The sequence below is a fragment of the Antechinus flavipes genome, chromosome 2, assembly GCF_016432865.1.
Source record: "Antechinus flavipes isolate AdamAnt ecotype Samford, QLD, Australia chromosome 2, AdamAnt_v2, whole genome shotgun sequence".
Lineage (NCBI taxonomy): Eukaryota > Metazoa > Chordata > Mammalia > Dasyuromorphia > Dasyuridae > Antechinus > Antechinus flavipes.
Window position 1 is genome coordinate 397,142,212 of NC_067399.1, and position 22,004 is coordinate 397,164,215.

Below are 22,004 nucleotides of genomic sequence, written 5' to 3' on the forward strand. Positions count from 1 at the left end.
AAGATAAGTGTAACTTATCTACTCTACTATACCATCAATCTGATACACACACACAAACATATTATTTGCACTTATATACATATTTATGTGTATATATACATATACATCTAAACATATATTATAAAGCAACATAATATAGTGGATCAGGAGTTAGTCTAAGAACTTGAATGCCTGAGATCAAGTCCTGACTCTGACATAGAGTTGGGAAGTTCCTGAAGGTAAATCACAATCTCTAGGCAACATCCAGGCAAACTCCTAAGACTGTAAGTTGCAGCATAGTTGCTGCTCTTCATTGGTATACCACATACATGAATATATATTAAACAATACATATATTCACATTTGGCCTATAAAATGTTTTTGTTGGTATAGAGAACTTTTAGTGGAAAAATTGCTTTTATCAGTGTAAATTACCACCTGCTCTGCAATATAGATATATCTCACAAACCTCCGTTTAGCTAGAGTAGAAATTCCCAATCCTTGTCTGCTGATAATATCCAGGCTATCTATAATTACTTAAAGAAATTAATCACTATGAGGTGATTCAAGACAATTCCAATAAACTTGTGATGGAAAATGTCATCTGCATCCAAAAAGAGAACTATAGAGACTGAATGAGGATCAAACACAGTATTTTTTGTTGTTAATATTTATTTGTTTGCTTGTTTTTTCCCTATGTTTTCACCCTTTTGATTTGCTTTTTCTTGAGCAGCATGATGAATATGGAAATGGGTTTAGAAGAATTGCACATGTTTATCAGATTGTTTGTTGTCTTAGAAGGAAGTGAGGGAAAGAGGGAGAAAAATCTGGAACACAAGGTTTTGCAAAGGTGGATGTTGAAAACAATCTTGCATATATCTGGAAAAATAAAATGCTATTAAAATAAATAATTATAAATACCCCCTCCAAGTGTTATGAGCTTCTCAAAAGAAAATTAACTTTCATATGCTAGTGGGAATAATGTGTCATAGTATATGGAGGACTGCTATTGTGGTTGTTTGTCCTTTATTTTCAAGGAGGACCATGACATCTGGGAGGTGATGATATGACATGCAAGTTAGTTGGATTTAAGTAAGGGGGGTTATACAAAGTCACCAGCCTCACCTCCTCCAGAGCTATCTAGTCTTCAAATGAAGGAAGACCTGGGTTGAAGAGCTGCCTCTTGCATGTGCTTGCAATGTGAGCATCCTGAGCAAATTATATCTTCTTTGTTCCTCTATACAACTCTCTGAGAGATGACTGATGAGTTGCCAATTTGTATCAGTGAAGAGTTTCACTGTGGTAATTCTCTGCACAGATAAAATCTCAAGGTCTGTCCCTTATCAGAATAATAACCATAATGTTATTTTAATAATAATAATAATAAAGTCAGCATTATTTTAAGAGGAGACAATGATAAGAATAGTGTGACTGATATGAATGATATGATTGAAATGAATGATATGACTCTACTTAGAGTCAGGTAGACCTGGGTCTGACATTTAATACTCTTTTGGCAATAAACAAAACACATACCCTTTCAGAGTCTCAGTTCTTTTATCTATAGATATTATCTTACCTATAAGATTAACCTCTGAGATTACAGAAAAAGATAATGATGAATGTCGGAGGGGATGTGGGAAAACTGGGACACTGATACATTGTTGGTGGAATTGTGAATGGATCCAACCATTCTGGAGAGCAATATGGAACTATACCCAAAGAATTATCAAACTGTTCATACCATTTGATTTAGCCGTGTTTCTATTGGGCTTAGATCCCAAAGATATCTTAAAAGAGGGAAAGGGACCCACATATGCAAAAATGTTTGTAGTGGCAAGAAACTGGAAACTGAGTGGATGCTCATCAGTTGGAGAATGGCTGAATAAGTTATGGTATATGAATATTTTGGAATATTATTGTTCTGTAAGAAATGATCAGCAAGATGATTTCAGAGAAGCCTAGAGAGACTTACAGGAACTGATGCAAAGTAAAATGAGCAGAGCCAGGAGAGCATTGTAAATGACAACAACAAAGTTATATGATGATCAATTCTGATGGACATGGCTCTTTTCAACAATGAGATCATTCAGACCATTTCCAATGATCTTGTGATGAAGAGAGTCATTTACATCCAGAGAGAGGACTGTGGGAATGAGGGTGGATCACAACATAACATTTTCACTCTTTTTGTTGTTGTTCGTCTGCATTTTATTTTCTTTCTCATTTTTTTCCTGTTTGATTTGATTTTTCTTGTGCAAAAAGATAATTGTATAACTATGTATGCATAAAAAAGACCTGCTTCATAGAATCATCAAAAAACTCTAAGAAGAACTTATTTAAACCACTTTCTAGGCCTTAAAATATTGTATAAATTCCATATATTATATTATGTTACATTCTAATTCAGTATTGTGAAACCAAGTTATTATTATAACACTAAAAAGATGAGAGTTACTAGTATAGTGACTCAATTGTTACAAAGAGAGAAAAATCCCACTAGTTTAACTTAAAGAAGAAAATTTACTAAAAGGCATAAGGGATTTCTATTTACCCCGGCAGATCATTTTAGTGACTAAGGATATGAACTAATTTATGAACTCCACAACAGAATGAATATTCCTAATATTCTGGAGCCAGAGAAAACCCCAAATATTATTTTAGTGAATATAACACTGATTTTCTAATCCAGTAAAACCAGTTTGAATTCTAACCAAACCTATCTATTTTCAGTGTCTAGATCAAAGTATCCTCTCACCTGAATATGAACCCAATAGACTTTTTATTTACTTTAGGGTCCTAATGATGATAGACCAGTACAAGAACAAGTACAAAGAATATAGAAGATAATAATTAGATATAACATTTATTCACAACAATGGTGACTAAATGGGCAACTGGTTGGTTCAATGCACTCAACTTTAGTTTAAGCCAACAAAATGTGCCAAAGAGCCAGATGTCACTGCTCAAAAAATAACTTCCCCAGCTGGGCACCTGGACCTAATTATAGTCACTCAGAGATGGGGAAAGCTAAAAAGTAGCATTATGGATATCAATTCCCAAACTATCAGCAATCTTTTGGATGATTTTAGACAGTAGTGCTTTTTTGGGCACATTGTGCATGTTGGATTTACTTATTTCTAATTAATCTTTGACATCTATGTATTATTGTTATGTTGACACATATACAGATATATATCTGGATCACTAGTGTAGGAACACCTTCTACAACATATATATGTGTATATAGAGAGATAGATCAATAGATTGGTGGTTTTTAAAGAGTATCCTGGGGCACTGAGACTTCAAGTATCATGCCCTTAAGATTTCATGCAACCATATTGCATCAAAGGTAATATCAGTTCTTCCTGACTTTAAGATCAACTGAATGAAGTGAGCAGAATCAAGAGGACACTGTACACAGCAACAAGATTATGTGATTATTAACAGTGATGAACTTGGCTCTTTTCACCAATAAGGTAATTAAAGGCAATTCCAATAGACTTGTGATGTAAAGAGCCATCTGCAGCATCCAGAAAAAGAACTATGGAGATTGAATGTGGATCAAAGCGTAGTATTTTCACCTCTGTTGTTGTTTTGTTGGTTGGTTTTTTCCTGTCTCGTGTATTTTCCCCTTTTGATCTGATTTTTTTTTTTTTTTACACAACATGATAACTGTGGAAAATGTTTAGAAGAGTTGAACCTATATCAGATTGCTTGCTATCATGTGGGGTAGAAAGGGATAAAAATTTGGAATGTGAATGCTGAAAACTATCTTTGCATATATTTGGAAAAATTAAAAAACTATTAAAAGTAAATAAATGTGTGTATGTATGTATAGATACACAATGAAAATGTCTCAGATAATCTCAGAGTTAATTTGAAATGGGATCTAGTCCTCCAATCCATACTCCAGTAACACTTCTCTCTACAATACACTTGATCATTCTCATATACATGTATATACAATATACAACTGATCATTTAGTCATTGCCGAAAAACCTCCAAGGAGGGGGAATTTTTCAATTCCCAAGAGAACCCATTTCACTGTGTTAGAGCTCTGTTTAGAATTTTTCCTTCTAAAAAGTATAAATTTGCCACTTTTTACTCCGAGTTATACTTTTTGTGGTCAAGCAGAACAAACAATTCTTTTTTCTACTTGACAGTCCTTGAAGATGATTATCATGTCCTGTTCAAGTCCGTTCTTCTCCAGGCTTAATAGTCATTAAGCAACAAATGTTTTGCAGTGCCTATTCTGTGCCAGATATTATATGTACTACAATAGCATATAAAGGAAAAGTGAAACTCTCATGCACTCAAGAAATCTACATTCCATTAGGAATCTTCTTCCAGAGAAAACCAGAAGGAGAAGGGAAGGACTAAGCATTTATCAAGCATCTGCTATATGCCAGACACTGTGTTAGGCATGTTAGAAATATCTCATTTAATCCTCAAAACAACTCTGGGAAGTAGGTATTATTATTATCCCTATTTTTAATAGTGGAAAAAAACTGAATTAATCATATATCAAGTGATTTGCTTAGAATCACACAGTAAATGTTGAACTTGGGTCTTAATTAATGACCTACTGTGCCTCTTAAAAGCCAGAGCAATTTGATAGAACTGTAGCGTGAATATTGAAGGAATCAGGGAAAAGTCTTATGTAGGAGATAGAACTTTGTTTTTTATCCTATAGGAAATAGGAAGCAATGAGAGCTTCTTGAATAGGGGAGTGACCTAGGTTTATCAATATCAATGTGGTAGCTTTTTAGAGAATGAATTAGAGAAGGAAGAGAGAGGGAAGGCAAGGATACCCCTACCAGGAGGCTATTCTAATAATGAAAAGAAATGAAGACCTATAGGGCGGCCATGTGAGTGAAAAGGAGCACAGATGCTAGACAGGCTATAGATGTAAAATCAATAAATGTTGGGAAATTGAGCCCAGATGGAGGAGTAGAAGAATATAATATACTAAGCCTCTTTTGCCCCTAAACTCCTTTAAATAGATCTAGAAAATATACCAGACTAAATTCTATGGAGAAATACAAGAAAAAGTCATAGTGAGTCATTTTTTTCCTAGCCAAAGTCAGCAAGGAGACAGACTAAGACATCTCTGGACACTTACGATGAGGTGGCAGGGAACATGAGCTGATGAGGAGTTGATACTTAGAGAAAGGCTGGTTTCCTGAACAAGAGGAGGTTCCAGATGCATATGGAGCAGCCTTAGGCATATAACAAGGCACCATATGGAAATCAGGTACCAACTGGAAGCTTTGTCACCTACCACCCAGTTTCAGGTCAATCAATTAATAAATCAATAAGCATTTATTAAATATTCAATATATGCCAGGCAGATAAGGATACAAAGAAAGGCTCCCAAGAAGCTCACAATGTAAAGGGGAAAGCAATAAGAAAAGAATTTTTTATAAACTAAATACAGGATAGAAAAAAAATAAAATTAACAGAGAGGATGACACTAAAAGTAAGAGAAATTGGAAAAGGCTTCTGGTAGAAGGTGGGCTTTTAAACTGGGACTTGAAGGAACTCAGGGCAATAGAGATGTGAAGGGAGAGCATTGCTGGCATGAGGGACAATGGAGAAAAAGACTGGAGCAGTAAGAAGGCCAGGGTCTTTGAATCAGGGTAGGTGTATTGTATAAGTGAATGGGGTATTAAGTGTAAGATACAAGAAGACTAGAAAAGAGGAGAGCTAGGTTATGAAGAGATTTGAATGCCAAACAGAGGGTTTTATATTTAATTCTGGTGATAAAACAGAGCCACTAGAATTTGAGTATGGGGATGATATATTTAGGCTTGCATTTTAGGAAAAAAATACTTTGTCAGTTGAACTGAGGATGGATTGATTAAAGAAGAAAAGAGCTTGAAATGCAAAGGGCATAGGTTCAAAGTTGGGAATAATTTACTAGCAAAACTAATTATAATCATTTGAGAAAGAGAAATGGAATTTTAATGAAATAGAGAACTTCCATGAATTCCTGATGAAATAGCCAAAGCTGTGTAGAAATTTTGAAGTTCAAGCACCAGAGTTAAGAGAAACATACAAAAATGAACATTGATGAACAATCAAGAAGGACTGAACAAGGATAAACTATTTACATTCAAATATGCGAAGTATTTTTAGTTTCCCCTTTAAATCCTACCATAAGGAGGAGCTGCAGAGGGAATCTAATTAGGAAAAGCCTGTGAGGAGTTCTAATATGTATTGGATAGAAAAAGAGGAATAAGTATACACTGGGGATGGGAGGAAGGAGGAAAAAAGGTTAAGGAACACTATCTCACATTTTCTGAGTATAAAAGTGGACATCTATGTAAATAAGAAGCAGGGAGCTGAGAGAGTAAATAAGAATCAAGCTGAATAGTTTGATTTCCTGTTATTCTGAATGGGTCAAAGGAGGAAGAATTCATGCAAATAAACTTAGGTACAGAAATACATTTCACTCAATAGAAAGGTTAGGAGAGGAAAGGGGAATTAAAGAGATGGTAGATTTAAAAAGAGATTATCTTTAAGCAAAACAAATTGGCTATGTGCAGAAATATATCTTTATTTTAGAGTTGACAAATAAAGGAAATCTGAGGAAGAGGAGAAGAAAAAGTTGTAGCATGCAAATGTTATGGAATACTATTATGCCATAAGAAAAGTTTGTATAAAATGTTATTTTGTCACCATCAATAAGAATAAAAGGACATTTTCACAAACACAAAAAAAGAAATCAAAGAGGTGGTTTCAGAAAAACCTGGGAAGTCTTGTATTAACTGATAAAGTAGGAAATAAACAGAACCAGGAGAACAATTTATGCAATGATAACAAAAGGATAAAGATCAATGTTTACAAAAGAACCAGGAACGCTGGTTTATCAATAATAGGCAAAAGTTTGAATATCAATTAGCTACCAGTTCCTTATGTATTCCTTTCCTATTACCCAATCCAATATAAATCAGCATCAATCTCTGGGCTCTGATCTTTAAGATAATGGATGCTGAATGGATTTTAGATATAAAACTAGTAGAAAACAATATATAGCCTCACTATTCTTGGTAAAATATGAAATAAGGTCCTCTATTCACAGAGAGGCGGGGAAGAGTCTGGAACAGATACAGTGGGGTAATATAATGGGCAGTCAATTTGGAAAATAGAAAAAGGATTTCTGGGAATGCCTAGGTTTCTGATTAACATAAGGACAAATTTGTAGTAGATTTAGTCGGTACAGTTGGTCATCTTCTAATAATGTTGAGTAGTGCTTAAGAGAAGGAAGATTGTGGGGATAATTTGAGTTATTGATATAGAAAGAGATTAGCACCAATTAGTTAATGGGGCAAGGGATTCAAGGATATCCAATGGCATGAAGTTGAATGATACCTTTAAGGTCACAAAAAGATGAGATCTAGAGCATTTGGATAATTTAATTTTTAGGCAATTCATGTTTTATGTTATCATTATGAAAAATGTACTTGATAATAACAATGTTTATAAATAACATGTTAAAGTTTACAAAACATCTCATATAGGCTTCCTCATATGATCTTTACAAGAATCCTATGAGATAGGTCTTTTTATTATTCCCAGTTTTTACAAATAAGAAACTTATAGCTGATAGAAGTTAAATAATCTTATAGAGCAGTCTAAGGCAAGATTTGAACTCAAATCTTCCTCCATCTAAGTCTAACACTATCCATTACATTATTTAGTATATTCTTATTGGTTTCTCCCTATCCTTTTGTGTTAAGTTGCCTGGAAAAACAATCCCTACATTCTCTGGAAAAATGAATCTTGACCATACTCCAATTGATAAGTAATCAAAGGATATGAACAGACAATTTTCAGATGAAGAAATTGAAACCATTTCTAGTCATATGAAAAAGTCCTCTTGCTCTAAATCACTATTGATCAAAGAAATGCAAATTAAGACAATTCTGAGATACCACTACACATCTCTTAGATGTCCAAGATGACAGGAAAAGATAATGATGAATGTTGGAGGGGATGTGGGAAAACAGGGACACTAATACATTGTTGGTGAAGTTGTGAACTGATCCAACCATTCTGGAGGGCAATTTGGAACTATGCCCATAGGAGAATCAAACTGTTCATACCATTTGATCCAGCAGTGTTTCTACTGGACTTATATCCCAAAGAGATTTTAAAGGAGGGAAAGGGATATATGTGCAAAAATATTTGTGGCAGCCCTCTTTGTAGTGGCAAGAAACTGGAAACTGAGTGGATGCCCATCAATTGGAGAATGGTTGAGTAAATTGTGGTATATGAATGTTATGGAATATAATTGTTCTGTAAGAAATGACCAGCAGGATGACTATAGAGAGGCTTGGAGAGATTTCCATGAACTGATGCTGAGTGAAATGAGCAGAACCAGGAGATCATTGTACACTGCAACAACAAGATTATATGATGATCAATTCTGATGGACATGGCTCTCTTCAACAATGAGATAATTCAAACCAATTCCAAATGTTCAGTGATGAAGAGATCCATCTACACTCAGAGAGAGGACCATAGGAATACAACACAGCATTCTCACTCTTTCTGTTGTTGTTTGCTTGCATTTTGTTTTCTTTCTCAGGTTTTTTTCCTTCTTGATTTGATTTTTCTTGTGCAGATAATTATAAATGTTATACATCTACTTGATTTAACATATATTTTAACATATTAACATGTATTTGGACTATCTGCCATCAAGGGGAGGTGTGGGAGGAAGAAAGAGATAATTTGAAACATAAGGCTTTGCAAGGGTCAATGTTGAAAAATTACCCATGCATATGTTTTATAAATAAAGTGCTTTAATAAAAAAATAAAGAAAATAAAAAGCTTTATAAAAATAAAAGACAAATAACAATAACTCCTAGGACAATAAAAATAAAAAATATATATGTTTGTAATAAAAAAAGAAAATGAAAATTAAATGTTTTAGATATAGGTTCGAAGACTTAGAAGGACCGCTGGGTGGCACAGGAGATGAAGCACTGGGTCAAGAGTCAGGAAAACCCATTTTCATGAGTTCAAATCCAAAAATTATATGATCCTGGACAAGTCCCTTAATTCTGCTTGCCTCAGCTTCCTAATGTATTAAATGAACTGGAGAAGGAAACAGCAAGATACTCCAGTATTTTTGCCAATAAATTGCAAAATTAAGAGTTAGACATGGCTGAAAAAAATAAGTTGATATGGACTTAGAACAGAAATGATCATAGAAATTAGAAAAAAAAACCCTCTAACTTTTATAAATAGTAGATTTAGAACTCAAAGGACCTTATAAGCCATTAAGTCCAAACCTCTTATTTTTTAGATAAGAAAATCTAGGCTCAACATGGAAAAATACCTAGCGTCATACTATTAGTAAGCATCAGAGGTCTTTTTTTTTTTAACCCAGGTCCTCCCTATCCTAAAGCTGGCATTTTATCCTTTAAACCACAAGGCTACTCTAGATTGCAAGACTCAAAGAAAAAAATATTGTATTCATTTTTTCTTTGTACTTTCAGTATCTTGTTCATAAAATGAGATAATACTTGTAAAATTCTCAGCACTGTGACTAACACTTACTAATAAATACTTGTTCTCTTTCCTAAAAGAGAACCTAAAATAGTGCTTGGTACATAGTACACAATAAATGATGGTTTATTGATTAAGTGGCTTTCTCAAGGAAATACTTGCTAGCAGCAGACTAGGTATTCAAATTAAATATCATTTCCATTACTCCACATTGCCTCAGAATAAAAATAGTGCAAAGGGTTGAAAAGATCCAATGAAAGAAACATTATGTGCCCATTAAGTGGAAAGCCTTCCTCCAAAATCTTCTTCCAGTAATACATTGTGGTATGGAAATGGCCCTAGATTTCTTGAAGTTTATCAGTGGCATACTCTAGGTAGATTCCCAAGCTAGATAGACCTTGAAGAAGAGTATGACTAGCTAAGGCCACAGAATCTCATCCCCAAGTGGGCTACCCAGTCATGAGGTTTTTTTTTTTTTTTTTTTTTTTAGCAACAAGACTGTGAAAACTGTTTACCAAGTCATAAAAAACAAACAAACTGTGATCTGAGGCAGGGACAAGGAGAAGAGGAAGAAAGGGGAAGAAAGAGAAGAGAAGTAAAATCAGGTACTTGAGAAATGAAGAAGTAGGAATAATTCCCTGTCCTCAGCACTGCAATCTCAATACAAAAAATGAGTGTGCTTAAGCCAGTTATAATGGCTAAGGAGAGTCAAGTATGAAATTCTTATTATTAACATTTATACTTCAGAAATCAGCAAATACTACAAATCAAGTTTTGATTTATTGTTTTGTCTGTTTTTGTTGATCATCTAAACTAAAGAAAGTGATAGAGAAAATGTTAACAATGCATATTAAACTTAGGTGTGTTATGCATACTTTTTTCCTCTAGGGGCTGGCTATTAAACATGTAACTAACATACCCATAATAATAGCTAAGCTTTTAAAAGCACTTTAAAGTTTACAAAATTCTTCATTTCTTTCATCTGATTTGATCCTTACATTAACCTAGGACTAGTGCTATTATCATGCCATTTTTATTGTTGTTTAATTATTTCAGTCACATCTGACTCTGTGATTCTATTTGGGGTTTTCTTGGCAAAGATATTGGAGTGGTTTGCCATTTTCTTTTCTAGCTTATTTTACATATGAGGAAACTAGCAAACAGGGTTAAGTGACTTGCCAGGAATTTGAGTTTCTGAGGTGGAATTTGAACTCAAGTCTTCCCAACTCTAGGCCTGAAGTACTGTACACCAAGAAAATTTGAGTCTGAAAGAAGTTAAGTGACTTTCTGGTCACTTAGGAAGAATCTGAAACAAGATTTCTTTCTTCTCTGGTCACTAAACTACTATACCACAGAGTTGCCCAAGTAAAGTAATAACAGTTTCTGCCTTCAGTGAATTTAATTTTGTGGAAAAGCTCACACAGGATTTATCTGTCAAAAATGTTTCATGTTTTCTGAATGATCCAATTAAAAACATAGCTCTAAAGATAAATTTTTTTCACAAAAAGAAAAGGGCCCATATATACAAAAATATAGCATTTCTCTTCTTAGGGCAAAGAATTGTAAATTAGGGGGATGCCCATCAATTGGGAAATAACTGAATAACTTGTAGAATGTGATTGTAATGGAATATTAATGTTTTGTGGAAAATGATGAGCAAGATACTCTCAGAAAAACCTGGAAAAATCCTCCATGAACTCAAGCAAAGTAATAGCAATGTTGTGGGATAATCAGCTGTTGATGACTTTTCTTTTTTTTTTTTTTTGAAAATTTAATTTTATTTAATAATAACTTTGTATTGACAGAATCCATGCCAGGATAATTTTTACACAGCATTATCCCTTGCAATCACTTATGTTTCGTTTTTTCCCCTTCCTCCCTCCCCCCCCAAGATGGCAAGCAGTCCTATATATGTTAAATATGTTGCAGTATATCCTAGATACAACACATGTTGATGACTTTTCTATTCTCAGCAATAGTCATCCATGACAATTCTGAAGGATTTGTGATGAAAAATGCTATCCACACCCAGAGAAAGAACTGATTGTCTGAATACAAATTGAAGGATACTCTTTAAAACATTTTTTTTTAATTTTTCTTGAGGCTTTTTTTTTTTTTTGGCGGAGGGTAGAGGGATATTTATGTTTCCTTTACAATTTGACTTTTATGGAAATGTTTTGCATAACTTCACATGTGCCTTATTAAAGAGGGGTGAAGGTGAGGGAAAAGGGAGAGAATTTAGAACTCAAAGTTTTAAAAACAAATGTAAAAATTTTTTATGTGTAACTGGGAAAATAATATTAAATATAAAAAAGAATAATAAAGAACTATAACTATAGGAAATCAATTCCATATAATTTATAAAATAAAATTTGGATTGATATGTTAAAAAAAAAGGTCTTTTTCAAATCTGTAGAGATCCCAGCATTAGAATGTCTTTTATCTAAAGCCCTTAGCAATGCAATTATTATCAATATTTTTACCTTTATTATTAGTAATAATATACCTAGAGAGTAGATTAAAAAATGGTCATCCAAATTTATTTCACAGATAAGATAAAAAGATCTGGGACTAACTAAAGGTCTGTGATTGAATGTAAATAGAAATTGCAGTATTCTCCAGGTTCATTCACTGTACAACGTGGCAGAATGAAAAGTGTGCTGGATTTGGGAGTCTGAGGACTTGGATTTGAATCCTTTGCCACTTATCATTTGTTTAATTCTAGGCAAATTCCTCAGGCTTTTAGGATCTAAGTTTCCTTACCTATAAAATAAGGACATTAGATCATGTCGCCTGTAAGGTTACATCTAACTCCAAGTCTCTGATAGCTTATCATGAAATATAAAGAACTGAGCTAATCACTGGGGAAGACAAAAAAAAATTAGCTAGTACAGTCCCTTCCTCCACAGAGGTTGGAGTGGATAAAGAGTGTCATGGAAACAATGACTATGAGCTGGGACAGAATTTGAAGATAGTAGAGAAGAGCTAGAATCTTACAGTCCATGTCTTTTCTATAAGCTAATGGTGTTTGCTGGTTTAATATTAAAGGTAAGTGTAACAATGAGGGCTCATGAACTATAATTGAGGAATAGACTCATAGACTAGCCCCTTGGCAACTGAAAATTCCAGAGGGGATGCCATCCCTACTTATATAATCTAATTGCTAGGGCTAGACATTAAACATCATCTGGGTTGATCAATTCCTTCATTTTACAGATTAAGAAATTGAGGTAATCCCCAATGAATAAGTGACAGAACTGGAGTTCTTTTTACTACAACGTGATGTTTTGAATAGGTTTTATTTGTTTTTTTGTTCAGTTTAAAGATCATACTGTTGTTGGTTTATTTGTTTACACTAAGAAAATTAACATATAACATGTTCTTTTGCTACAATCACTTTTATCTGATTTGACATAGAATCCACAAGATTTTGACATATATTATTTAAATTCTTCATCACAAAACTTCACTTCTATCTCTTTGAATAGAAAGTTTGCTGATGGAAAGTCCATTTCTCTAAGTTTAGCTTTTATTATAACCCATAGGTATTTAAAAAATTTTTTTTAAGGAACAAACATCCATTTTCTCTCCCTCCCATTTTCTTCTTCCCTCTGTTGGAAAAAAAGAAAACAAACTGTCAATCCCATAGGATTTAGAACTGAAAGAGATTGCAGAAATTATCTAATCAAGCTTTCTTTATTGATAGAGGAAGCATGACCTAGACAATAACATGATTTAATTCAAAGTCACCCAGAAAGTGAGAGATTGAGTTGGAATCTCAACACAGAACTTTTGATTCCCTAGCATGCCTCTTTCCCTTTATACTATCTTACTTACTCAAGACTTACCCTTCCATGAAGCCTTTCTCCCCATCCTTCCAGTTCACAGGTAGAATCTCTGTCTCTTTTTATGATATTAGTTTTCTATTCAATTTAACTTGAACTTGATACTGTCTCATATACTGTCCTCCATTTCCATTTGACTTCCCCCATACGTGTTGTCTTTCCTCAGATTACAATTCCTCAAAGGCAGAAGTATTGTCATCTCTTCTTGCAACCCCTTCTTTGGTTGATAAAATTCAATCAAAGGATCATAGATTTAGAATCAGAAAGGACTTCCAAAATCACCTATTATGTCATTGGTCCTCTTTGAAATGAAGGATGAATAACAATGTATGAAGACAATGAAGCTTAGAAAAGGTGAAGGATTTGCCCAAGATAATACAGGTAATAAGTAGCAGATGTGGGATGTAAACCTGGCTCCTCTTGACTCCAAACCTTGTTCTTTTTCTAATATATTTCCTTGCCTCTTTAACACCCACAGAAGGTGATCAGTATATGTTTGTTTTTTGTTGGGTGAAAGATCAAGCTAATTTTATTTTATTCCTTGTTTAATAGCCTTGGGACTCATACGAATTAGCATATTCTCAATGTATAAATACATTTATGCATGTGTGGGTGCATCAGGAACATGTGTGTGCCTCACTAACATAGGAAATCCAGTAAGACTGTTTTATAATAATAGGGTGACCGCCCAGGGATCTCTTTATGAATGAATATTATTATCAAGATGGAATGTCATCACCTTCTGCCTGTTGGCCTCCACCTCATTAGGCAAATCAGAAGTCACAGATCCCCTTTTTAATCCAGGAAAAGATAATCACTCCAATTCGTGGGTTCTATAATGTGTTCATAATTTGGAGATTTAAAAACCTGTCATGTCACTGATTCTTTAATAAGTCATTATTAATATTGCAAAACATAAACACTCCTAGGGAGTCATTAAGGTCTGTCAATTCAGTGTGGCTAAGGGATATAGCATGGAGGGTGGTCTACAGCTGTTCTCTATTCACTCGAGGATAGAGTATGAAGAAATTAGCAAACCAAAGCAGACTGGATTTAGAGACATTTAAAAACTAAAACTAAAAATTAAAAACAAAACTTTCAGATTTTGAGGTTTGTGAGACAATAGGAATTATCTGAAATCACTGTCTCTAAGTATTTTAAAGAGAAGGGTAAGCAATTATCTTAAGGAATTGTTTATTTACATAACACCCATCTTAATTTATGTATGAATACATATATATGCATATATATATATATCTACTTTATAGAGAAACTCTGTAGCAACATCACATAATGGATATAGATAGAACTCCTTAAAAATTAGTATTGCCATCAAAACAGTAGTCCTGATCATTTCCTTCCTACTGATCTCTACTTCATTAGGCAAATCAGAAATCACCAGATCCATTTCTATTCCAGAAAATAATAACACCAGTTTATGATGTGCAAATAATGAAGAACAGTCAATGAAAAGAAGACCTCAGAATGAAATTGCACTGCTTTTTCTGTTTAACTTGGTGTCATTGATAAAGAGAACTATTGAAGATCTAAAAATCTGAAAGAGACATGCCAAAAATCCTTAGGGATTTTGTTGCTTTAACAAAAAAGTCCATTTTCTTTATAATCATGTGTGTGAATGACACTCAGATATATTTTACACAGCATGCTGTACACCTGTGAATAGAAAGCTAGTTATTTCACAGGATAATTGGCATAAGGGATAGTTGTTATTCAATAGAAACTTTGATAGAGCTGTGATCTCATTGATATGGGTCCTTCCACCAAGGGATATGATTATATTACCCCTACCTTTTTATACAGTGAGATTCCTATCTATATTCTTCCCTAAGTCATCCACAGGGGGCCATCAATTTGGTTGGAGTCTTTATCCAGATTTTTTGGTATTAACATTAATATCAATGGAACTTAAGAACTATCCACTGGTTAGTCTTCTCTAGTACTAGGTTGACTAGCCCATTTGCCCTTCTGTTTAGATATTTCTTTAATAGAATTTTGAATAGTTCCTGAAGTATGTCAGTAGTTCTCAAAAGTGTGGTCCTGAGGCTCTTGCGAATGAATCTCTTAGTTCCTTTTAGGAGGTCATGAATTCAAAACTATTTTCATAATGCTACCATGATGTTTCCATTTCTAATAAGGTATATATTGGTAGACGTATCCTATATAAACAAAAAATTTGAGAACTCCAGAGATATACAAATAAATCTGTTCCATAGAAATCTCATAATACACTTAGAACCTTTGTAGTCCTTTGGAAGTATGGTGGGGAAGAGGAGACTCTGGAATATCAAGAGGCAAATGGTGTCCCAATGAAAACACCGCATTCTGTAACTGAGGAAGCCTGCTTTCTCAAGGGGGTAGCATATGATTTAGATCATCCAGAACTCGCAGGGGTCCTCAAACTACGGCCAGCGGGCCAGATGAAATGCTTTATCCCCCTCACCCAGGGCTATGAAGTCTCTTTATTTAAAGGCCCACAAAACAAAGTTTTTGTTTTTACTTTAGTCCGACCCTCCAACAGTCTGAGGGACAGTGAACTGACCCCCTATTTTAAAAGTTTGAGGACCCCTGTGGAAGCATAAACAGGTATGGAAAGCTCTGATTATCTTGACCCCTTCAAGAAATTAAAAGTGAAGTTGAAAGTGATTGCTTAAGGGAACTGAAAGACAATTGCAGGGTTGGATTTCAGTTACAAAGGGGCTAGAGCAGGTGGTTTGGGAATGAGAAGCCTCTACTGGATGAGAGCAAAGAAACTCCATTTATAAATGCTGCCCTCTTACTTTGTGAGGAAGCTGCTATTTGTAAGACAGCTTCATATAGCTGCTGTTGCCTTGGCAACTTTACAAGATGAGCTATTTCTCCAGAAACCTAGATACAGAGAGTTGGCATGATTTTATGAAGTGACACATGTCTAATTTTAAAGTCTGAGATAATCAACGAACTTCAACCTTAACTTGCCAGCCCATTAATCTTGAATGGCAGCCAAGTGGCACATTTAGAAAGGATTCTGGATTCAGAGTCATGAAGAGTTTGGGTCAAATCCTTTCAGCTACCTACTAGCTGTGTGACCTTATATAAGTCACTTAACTTTTCTCAACATAAAATGAAGAGATTAGATTTGATGTCCTCTAAGATCCTTTCTGGCTCTAAACTTATAAACCTGAAATCTAAGGAAAAGACATAAGATTAATAAATCATTTTATTATTAAGCTCAATGAGCTAAGGTATCTGAAAGCATTTTTGCATATGCCAATAAGATTATGGGATTTAAATCTGAAAAGGATTTTAGAGATTGCCCCATCCAAGCCCCTCATTTTACAAACAAGAAAACCGAGCCCCAGAGAGATAAAATCATTTGCCCAGTATCATAGAAGCAAAGTAGCTGAATTAGAATTTGAACCCAGAATCTCTACTTCCAAATCCAGAAACCTTTCCCTTATACCACATTATGTTATTATTTATATTTTAAGTATTATTATCAGCACTGTTTCTCCTATGATGGAATGTTTGTACTTTTTATAATGTCCACCATAAAGGAATGCTTTTGATTACTTTTTTATTTCAGTGGAATGACTTCACTTGAAGAGGATGTCCATGTAGATGAAATGCTGAGAAACTGTCCTTAAGAAGGAAGCAGATGGCCCTTACAGAAGAGATAGTGCGAATGAGGGTCCCATGAGAGTCCCAGCCATGGTAGAAAGACAGTACAAAGGTCAGTGACCTGAGCCATTCTCAATCACTGAGGATATAAACAACAGAAATTTGCACCCAAAGGTTAAGTGACTTACTCAGGATCTCCTAAGGATCTAACAAAAAATTCTCATTCCCTTTCTTTAGGTCATGGCCAGAAAGAGAAAAAAATCATTTAATTTAAAAAACTTACTTCATTATAATCTGTTGTATTTCTGGATAATTTTAGTTATCAGTGAATTTCAAAGAATGCCAACCTAGCCTTTTCCTGTCCTTATGGAATGGAGGTATTTTTTCATCATTAGGCATATATTATTATCTGCTTAGTAAGCCAATAAACTTCTCCATTTCCAAATGTTACTTATATGCATTCCTAATCCACCTGTTTGTTATGCAATCTGTATAATACAGATTGAAATTAATTTCTCCCTAGCTTTCAAAAATCTAGAAGGAAGCCTTTGCAATCACCAGAAGCATTAGGCAAGCCTAAATAGGGATCCATTTGTAGATTAAATTTACTGAAAGGTCATCTTGCAGCTGTCACTGTGTTCTAAACCCCAGGTGTCCCCCACATCACATACTTTGACATATCTTGAGTAGAGTCAGGGTCTTTTCCACTCTGCTGATTCTCTGCTTCAATTAGAATAGATTTAAGAGTCCCCAAGCACCGGTTTCTAGGTGGCCTGTGTGGTATATTAATAATAATTCAATCATACCTGCTCTGGTAACTGATTATATTCCTACTATCAAAAAACAAAAAATAAAAACCAGGTTACAGATCTCCCCTAGCTAATTTATTTCTTATCTTCACCTTGGCTGTAGTAAATCCATTTGTCTCATTACAATTGAAGAAATATTTTAGGTTTATTTTGTTAACAATAGTACAATAATATTGTCACAATGAGGCATGTGAGCTTGAAACTACTTTAAAAAAAATTCACTCATTCTCCTTATATTTCTGTTTTAGCCATTGACTGACTCCTACCATTTTCTTAGATCAATTTCTGGCCTCTAAGATATGTCATTTCAACCCAGGGAAGCTATTGCATTTTGGAACCTAATAGAATAATAATTATTTTGTTAAAAAACAAATGGTCATTGAGGAGATGGTAAAGAGTTATCATAAGATTTCAAGTTCTCAGGGAATTTTTTTTTTAGGGCTAAAAAGAATTTTAAAGTAATGACTGGCATCAGACCTAGGTTGACTTGTTAGGTCTGATACTAACTACCTCTGCAGTAACTCTATTTAACCTGTTTACCTCCAAAATTTCTCCAAATATTTCCAAAATATTTTAAAGATTTAAAATAAGAAGATGGAATTAAAATGATCCATGAGGTCTCTTACAGCTTTATATGTGTGATCCTAAGATCTGGCCCAAGTACCTTCTCCAGCCAGCATCTAACCAGTACATGGATTATTAAGTATTCATGCATTTGTTTTTAAACATATACATTTTATCATTATGTTTTAATATAATTGATGTCCTTTTTAATTATAGGTTTTTTGTTTTTTATTAAGTATTGTTCTTTTTGCTAGACTACCTAAGGGATCCATGACCCAAAAAAAGGCCAAGAACCCCTGAGCTGGGTAATTCAATGCATTAATTTAGGAAATAACATTTCATAGACATTTTACTATATTTCATGTGATGCAACTAAGTGGTGCAGTAGATAGAACACTAAACTTAGAATCAGGAAGACTCATCTTTCTGAGTTTAAATCTGATCTCAGACACTGATGTTACCCTGAACAGGTCTTTTAACACTGTTTCCCTCAGTTTCCTGATCTGTAAAACGAGCTGGAGAAGGAAATAGAAAACCACTCCAGTAACTTTGCTAAGAAAATCCAAAAATGGGGTCACAGTCTGACATGGCTAAAACAACTCAATTAACAACTATATTTCATGAAGCAAATAATATGGAAAGACAATACAGTGTCCTACACGTGCTTCTCAAAAGAAAAAATCTTTCAGACCTGAAAGCAAAGGGCTTTTCTGTTAAAACAAAAAAAAAAAAACCACACACACACACACACACACACACACACACACCAGAAGTACTAAGGTTGGTCTGGTCAATGCAGTCAAATGCTATCAAACCACAATTCCTTGGTCTCAAGGAATCACCTCCCAGCTAAGCAAAAATGGACAAATAAAATCTCCAGGCTAATGCCAAAATGAAAATTAAAAATGTGTATTACTATCAGGATTCCTCTTTGTTTTCACTTTCATAAGCTATAATACCATATGAATTTGATGGGAAAAATGGTACAGATAAATAGAAGACGAGTGTCTTGGCTACAAGTCACTCTCGTACATCTAATTATGTATGTATATGTGTGTTTTGCTCTATGTTGCTGCTGTCTAGTTGTTTCTTCATGACCCCATTTAGGGTTTCCTGGCAAAGATAGTGGAGTGATTTGTCATTTCTTTCTCCATTTCATTTGATAGATGAGGAAACAGAGTCAAACATAACTGTTTTGACCAGGGCTACATAGTAAGTGTCTGGGGCTGAATTTGAAATCAGTTCTTCCTGACTAGGACAGGACTAGGACTAGGACTAGGACGAGGACTAGAACTAGGACTAGCTAGGCTTTTTGGTGCCTCGCTGCACCACCTAGCTTCCCTGTTGCTCTATATCCAGATGCTACAATGAATCTATAATTATATCAATTTGGATGTGCCATCCAGTGATTCAGCTCACAATCTTTCCATGCCTGTTCATCCTGCATGAACCTTTGTCCTTGTCTTCCCATAGATTCTGCTGATAGGACAACTGTTCTCTGACATCACAGGCACTAATAGAACACTCAGACCTCTCTCTTGATTTGTGGTCAGTTCAACTGTGACCAGTTCAACATTTCCCCCCCCCCATCATACATCTCCATCTTTTATTATGGTTTTCTTCTAAATTTCTCAGTTGTTACGTGTTTCAGATACTCACCCCTAGAATGCATCTTTTCATTGTGTGTGTTCTCTCTCCCTCCTTCTTCCCTTCCCTCCTGACGTACACATGGACAAGTGTCAGTCACACACACACACACGCAGATATATACAGTTTAATATATTAAATAAAAAAGCAGATCCTTAAAAACCCTGAAATTGGTGCATATAAGAACAGTTCTACTAAAATCCAAATGTTTCAGAGCTTTCTTCTCACTACCTATACGCTCTTCGTTAAGAATTTTAGGTAAGCTAAAATCACAGTTCATATAGACTATCCTAGAATGCAACATATGGTAGAGAACAGGTGGTATGGATATTAACTATGTATATATAAAATCACAACAGGTATAAATATTTAATTTCAGTTATTTGAATGAGAGAAGAGGGTTTCTTTGAAAGGGAACTTTAATGCATATGTAAATTAATTATAATTCATGATATTCTTTGCACAAGTCATTATTTCAGAAAATGATATAATCACTTAAAACTAATATTAGCTTTTAAAACACTAGTGTAGTTTTGAAGATTTATTATAGTATATCTTTCTTCAGAACTGGGAAAGGATCTCCCAAAAAGGTCCTTTACTGAACAATTAAAGACTCCACATGCTTTCTGTTAGCCTAGTTTATGTAACTTGTATTTAGAAGAGTAAGTCCTGCTTGAGAATCTCTCCATGGGGCCCTTTGGGAAGATGAAGCTCAGAGTGACTAAAGTTTACACAGCTGCCTTCTTGGAATGTTTATCAGAATCTAATTACAAATTGGATTGAAGTTAGGTCAAAGTATCAGCATTCTATGTTTTCCGGTGGACTAGAGCTATAACTAGAACAGGGTGATCAGGACTTATACCCAGGAGAGTGAGGGTAGATCACATCTGGGCATATATTTTCTTCCTGAATTGATCCCCTTGGTAAGCAGCTCTACACTGTGTTCTTGTACCACCTGAGCACTCTATAACTTGACCACTCCTTGATTCTCACCTTCTATGTCATAATAATTTAGGCCAGACTCTGACAAATAGACTATTCTTTCCCCCACTTCAACTATTTCTAGTTAAGGTGAACTGTATCTCTCTCTCTCTCTCTCTCTCTCTCTCTCTCTCCTCTCTCTCTCTCTCTCTCTCTCACACACACACACACACACACACACACACACACACACACACACACTATGAAATTGCCCTGAGTTCCAAAATTCCCAATGATTGCTCTGCCTGTAATACCTCTTCCCTACTCAGGATCACTAACTTTAGTGTGCTTATGCCTCCATGCTTTCTTTCTGTCAAAAGTTCACAAGATAAATCATTTTATACCTATGAAATAATTAGGCAATCATGATGCTGTTTATCACACCAATTGTAATCAAGGTTGGTCAGTCTAGAGTTTGATCATCTCTTTTTAAAGAATGGAATTCTATCAGATTCTCATATTAGGAGAAAGAATGGACTTAATCTCTTCTAAAGGGGCTTCAATTCCATTATTCATCTACAGAAATAATCAGTAGTTCTCTTGCTTTTAACTGACAACTTCTTTGGGCATTTAAATAAAATAGACATAACATTTAGATGATGGGTTTAAGAACAGGAGAGATGACACTACATAGCTTTTCAATGAAAAATCTTAAATATTTTTCTTTTCTCTGGGCTCCAGTTTCCACATCCAAAAAATGGGATTGAATTAGCTAGATGATCTAATGAATCCTTTTCAGATTTAACATTTCATTCATTCATTTATTCATCCAGCCAAAATTAAACATCTATTATGAGAATTGTGTTTGATGCTGGAGTAGATGAATGTTTAGATAAGTGACAATCCTTTATCTTAATCAAGTACATTAAGAGTTAGAAAGCAAGTGCTACTAGAGAAATAGTTGAAGGATATAATCATTTAAACCAGCAAAGTTTGTCCTAGCACAAGTAAAATTGGTTCCCACCAACACGTTCTCATTTTATAGTACTGAAATGCATGACAATCTCCCAAATATTTCCCTTACTCATCAGGTACTAC

General features: G+C 34.6%; 1 protein-coding gene and 1 long non-coding RNA gene across 6 annotated transcripts in view; both read right to left on the minus strand.

The window, feature by feature from the left end:
* PPP2R2B (protein phosphatase 2 regulatory subunit Bbeta) overlaps positions 1 to 22,004 on the minus strand; it is a 476,855-nt gene that overhangs the window by 298,872 nt on the left and 155,979 nt on the right. The gene's annotated exons all lie outside the window — the stretch shown is intronic.
* Positions 16,913 to 19,796, minus strand: LOC127550074 (uncharacterized). The gene is made up of 3 exons (XR_007950772.1): positions 19,758 to 19,796; positions 17,637 to 17,738; positions 16,913 to 17,104 (listed from the first exon to the last, which is right to left on the minus strand). It is a non-coding gene; the product is annotated as an uncharacterized LOC127550074 (long non-coding RNA).